Genomic DNA, 5,682 nt, shown 5'->3' on the forward strand with positions numbered 1-5,682 from the left:
CCTTCAGAGTCACTGACTGCGTCAGAGCCCTCACTTCAACACCAGCGCCAAGGACCTCTTCCGCCAAACTTTTGTAGGCGGCGCCCTTGCGCTCCTTGTCACGCTTAAGCTCGAGGATCATATCACCTGTACGAGTGCGTCTGACACTGCGTACGTCGGCTCCTAGATCCGCAAGCTTCGCGTCACTGCGCATCGCCTTCAGGACTTCCGAGTACTTGGACTCTTCCGTCTTGATGATGATCGCATCACCCTTTTCGCGCTTGGCACCTACCCTCCTACCTTTCTTAGGTCTGGTATCCCTGCGCTCCTGATTCTCCTGTTTCTTCTTCTTCTTCTTCCTCACTACGGTTGTCCAGGGGGCGTCCCCCCCTGCTCCGCCCTGACCTGTGGTGATGGAGGACCTCTCAAAGGTCGCAACCCCCTGTTCCCATCACTCCGTGAGGGGCCAGCCTTTTCGGGCCCACCCTTCTCGGCTTTCCGGGACGCCTGACTGGGGTCCGATTTTCCGGCACTTCTGCCGGTTTTCGGGGTTAGTATCCGCCTGGCCTTACGAGCGCCGCCGGGTAGCTCCTCCCCTGACGGCTGCCTCGCGCGCTTCTGCGATTGCTTGTTGTAAGCATTCGCTTCCACGCTTTTGGGGATGCCCGCGAAAACGAAGGGTTCCGTCTGGGTAGACTTCGGCACCTTCAATTCCACGGGTTCTGCCGCAGCCACAGTCACCATGGGTTCAGCATGGTTCTGCTTGGCCGCCAACATTGACTTACGAAGTCTAAACAAGGCCTGCTTGAGGTCCTTGCTGATGTTAGACTTCGAGGATGCAAAGTCAATTATGGAGTCGAGCTGCTGTGCAGCCACTTCCATCGCAGAGAGCCCATCTCTACTTTTATTGATGGCCCTCATCAACCACGCTCCATCCATAACTTCACCCGATGCGTTAGCCGAGGATGAAATATGGGTTCCAGCACTGGCACTACGTGCACTGCTGCCTCCTCCTGCTTCTACTCTCCTCAACGGAGATCTAGCTAGCCCACTTCTTGCGAAGGGGTTCGCTTCCCTACTACTGCTACTACCTGCACTACCACTACTAATCTGATTATTATTTGAATTTGTACTCATTTTGGATCCCACGAGTAGCACGGGAAAAGAGGTCCACCACGCCAGAGCCCTGCATTAACGCGGTAAGGGACAAAATACTGTGAGGGGTGCCCAGGTGCCCCACAGGCTCCGTTAATGGCCGAACATCTTTTTCACCCCTTCGACCTTCGTTCTTACGTATAGATTGTACCGAATGTAGAGGACGTATATCCTCAAGACTATGTTAAGGCACCTAATGAAGGCTCAAGTGACATGTGACAAACGGAGCCGCGTGTGGGAAGAGAAAAAAAAAAGATTTTATAGTTTGTGATGGAAAGCAAAGTTTTCTATATGTGTGATAGTGAGAAAATGTATGAGTTAGTGAAAGAAAAAGTGGATGAGTAAGTAAGAGAGTTTCTTCTTCTTCTTTCTGGCGTTACGTCCCCACCGGGACAGAGCCTGCTTCTCAGCTTAGTGTTCTTGTGAGCACTACCACAGTTATTAACTGAGAGCTTACTATGCCAATGACCATTTTTGCATGTGTATATCGTGTGGCAGGTACGATGATACTTTATGCCCTGGGAAGTCGAGAAAATTTCCAACCCGAAAAGATCCTCGACCGGTGGGATTCGAACCCACGACCCTCAGCTTGGTCTAGCTGAATAGCTGCGCGTTTACCGCTACGGCTATCTGGGCCCCTAATAGTAATAGTAATAGTAAGAGAGTTTATAAGATTAATTAATTCCTAAATCGACTCTTGCAGCTGCAGGCTTGACAGAAACTCATCTGCGAATTCAAGGTTATTCTGCCGAGTAAATATTTAACTCAAAATTCACGACACAAATCTTCACACGCTTTGACATTTTTTTGGACTTTGTTTGCAATACATATCATGATATGTTTGATACATCGCAAATTAAGTTTTAGAACCACCAACATATTTGCAACTTGCACCGAAGAGCCAACTATGCGGAATAACCCAGTATGTGGCCAGGTCATCCTATTCTTCTTTTGACTTGACTTTGACTTCTTCTTGACTTCATCAAGTTTGATGTGTCGCAAGATAGGTCTCAAGACCGCCAATATAATGGCTACTTCTTCTGGGAAACAGGGTATCCAAAACAACCTGGCATGTTATCAAGTCATCCAGGAACTATTGAATTACCCTTCTTTAGCCTTGATTTGTGAATTTATGAAGTTTGATGTTGCCAGCTAGGTTTCAGAACCGACAGCCTAGAGGCCATTTCCCCCAGGAAACCGAGAAATCAGACCAATCCAACATGTGGTCAAGTCATTCAAATACATTTGAACCACCTGTAGACCTAATTTTCAAATTCATGAAAATTGATAAGTCGCAAGCCAGGTTTCAGATTCGCCAATATAATGGCCACTTCCACCAGTGAACCGGTATTCGGACCAACCCAACATATGGCTAAGTCATCCAAAAATGGTCGAACTATTTTTTGGTTTGCTAAATCATGAAGTTGGTTTGTCGCAAGCCATGGACTCGAAATTAACGTTCAACGCTCCGTCATCGCAATCATCGTCATCATCGAAACTTCAAAAGCAGTTTTTCTGTTCGAAACTAAAAATTATTAGATGAAAATGTGTTCACTGTGTTTCGGTTGGAGAACAGAATACAGTGAACACATTTTCCTGTAAATTTTCTTGATTTTGAACGAAAAAACTGCTTTTGAAAATTCCGAAATCAATGACGGATCCTGCCCCCTTAAAGTAATTGCTGGTTCTTCAAGTGGGATTATTTAGGTACTTCTCGTAATGAATCCAAAATTACGGTGAATTTCTAATCGATGACGGCGGTTCAAAAAAAATTAAAAAAATGTGATTGACCCTGAAAATTTAACTGAAATTCATTGAAAAACCGATGGGAAATAATATTATTAAATTGAAAATTTCAATCAAATTTGACGTCAGACTCGCATGAATGACGAATGCATCCCGATAATACAAACACATAACACGGATTGTGTTCCACATGGGATGTAAAGCCAATGTAAGTAGATGTTCAAAACGATTTTCACAAACACCAGCTAATTCAAAACTCACAACTGAATATTTTGTTCAAGATTAGCGCAGCGAATTGTATAGTGTGACAGTTATGCGAAGAAATACAGTAGTGGGACAGTTATGCGTGGAAATCCAACAATGGGACCAATTGACTTGGCTTGCTTTTCATTAGGGGTATTCACTTAAAGCTGCGTAACTAAGGTTCTGCGTAATATTGACATAAGAAATATTTCAAATGAAACAATTCTTTTCTTGACTCATCGTTGACGAATTTATAATCAAGATACCGTTTTGTCTCAAATTCCGAACAGACTCATATTCCGAACACTCGGTTTTTGTATGGCGATTTGGTTGAAATGTTTCGTTGAAATATGTCACCAAATTACAAGGAAATAGCTGTCAATTGCAATTCAATTTTAACCTTTCCAATATATTTTTTACCGCGGGAGTAGTGATGAGTCTCGAGTTTGAGACCAGTAGAACAAGCTCAGATAAATTTATTTGCGAAATTATTCATTTGAATACGATTTATTCGTGCTGTTCGAAATTTGAATCAAGGTGTTCGGAATATGAGACAGCATAAGCACAGTGTTCGGCATTTGAATCAAAATGTTGTTCCATACTTTTACGTAAAACCAATACTAAAACTAATTAAATTAACATTATTATTGGTACACCCCACAGCTAACAGTTTGGCTTAGCGAAGAAATCAAAATTTACACAAATATCAGCCAATTTATGCCAATCAGATGCATTTGAAGTCACTGTTGGCCTTAAGTGTTCGGAATATGAGTCAAAATGGTACCCAACCAAAATCGTTCAAAAATTTGTTTTTGTTTGAACTCAATTCGCATTTTACAAGAATTTGTGCATTTTCGTTCGCGTATAAACTATTAAAATTCTTTCAAGAAGCGCACTCAAAATTAAAGCTTAAGAAGTGCTGAAGGAATACCAGGTCATTGCACGTAAGCTGCTCATGAGGAATCGGAACGCTTCGCTATTCAAGATCAAAACCTTCGCACCGGCCCCGATCGTGGCTAAGTGGCGTTTCTGGTACTTCCTGCGGCAGCTGCGTAAGTTCAAGCAGACGACCAGTGAAATCGTTTCGGTCAAGTGCATCCTGGAGAAGACTCCACTGCGGCTCATGAGCTTAGGCATGGTTTGACTGCGTTACGCATAACGTACTTTTACTTAGTGCTACAGCGACACGCCTTCGCGTCACTGTGTCCCACTCCATCAAAATCGTCAAGGTTGAATCGGTGAAAACCTCCAAGACCCGTCGTGTTCACATCAAACAGTTCTACGATTCCAAGATCCGCTTCCTGCTGGTGCAAAGATACCATCACAAGCCAGTCTTCCCAAACGAACACCGAACACGTTGGTTCAGGCGGTTTCGGTACTCTCCTTGTACTCTGTTTTCGTGTGCAAACCGAAACGCTCGAAACTGAACCTAAACCCAAACATGTGTAAAGTGAACATCGGTGCAAACGCCGGTTCGAAAACCGGTCCATTTGTACCTCGATTGCAACCGCGGTTCATATTTTGGTGCAAATCTTCGGTTGGGGGCTGTCCATTAATTACGTAAGGGTTTATGGGGGGAGGGGGGGTTTGAGATTTCTTACGCGTCATACAATCTATTTTTAGTTTTCATACAAAAAATCTTACCATGGGGGGAGGGGGGTTGGAAAACCTCGAAAATTGTCTTACGTAATTAATGGACCGCCCCTTGCATTCGAGCTTCAGAACGATGACACAAACGGAGAGACAGAAAATTGTTGATATCAACGCTTATCAATTTCTACTTATCGTGTCTTGTAGTTTATATAGTAAAATGTATAGTAAAATCCTTGTTTTTTTTCATAAACTTATAACTGAATGTTACTCAAAGTATTGATCTCAATTGATCTGCCTCAATTAAACATTTATTCAAGCCTCAAGGGTCTTGCGATTTGAACCAAATAGTTCCATATATGATCGTAGAAATTTATCCGCGTGGATTTCAACCGTTCTCTGTCTGCCTGCTTTGTGCCATTATTTGAACCCAAGTTTGAACCGAAGTACACATGTACCGGGTTCGGTTTGATACACTGGTACAGAGACGAAGCGCGTTTGTGGTTCAACACAAATTGCAATGTTCAAACCAAAGTTGCACATCGGTTCGGTTCATGGGAAGACTGTCACAAGCGCTACCGGAAGCTGTTCTCGTTCTGCCAACCAGATACCTACTACTAGTGAAGAATTCGGAGCCGCCGTTTATTTAGCTGTTGATTCCAGTCTTTTTTAAAGAGTGAAACCAGTGCTTCTAAATGCATTATTAAAACATGTACAGCCAATGTTAGTTCTAATAAATCAAAAGTTATAGCTCGTATAAAACAAAAAGGTAATTTTGTCTGATCGTTGTCCAATAGTAGCTCTTTCGATAGGTTTGAACATATAGAGAAAATGCTCCATCAAATGATCTGGCTTCGTTCAATGTTTAAATTATCGACTTTATCACTAATTTGTGAACATGCGAAACCTGAGAGATATATCATATGATGCCATTAACACGAAATTTTCGATGATAATACCGCATTATGA

The 5,682-nt window shown here is 42.9% G+C and overlaps 1 pseudogene; it reads left to right on the forward strand.

The window, feature by feature from the left end:
* Nucleotides 1-1,443: 1,443 nt before the first annotated feature.
* Nucleotides 1,444-5,334, forward strand: LOC110678120 (annotated as a pseudogene).
* The last annotated feature ends 348 nt before the right edge of the window (nt 5,335-5,682 follow it).

The sequence above is a fragment of the Aedes aegypti genome, chromosome 3 (genome assembly GCF_002204515.2).
Source record: "Aedes aegypti strain LVP_AGWG chromosome 3, AaegL5.0 Primary Assembly, whole genome shotgun sequence".
In the NCBI taxonomy this organism is placed as follows: Eukaryota; Metazoa; Arthropoda; class Insecta; order Diptera; family Culicidae; genus Aedes; species Aedes aegypti.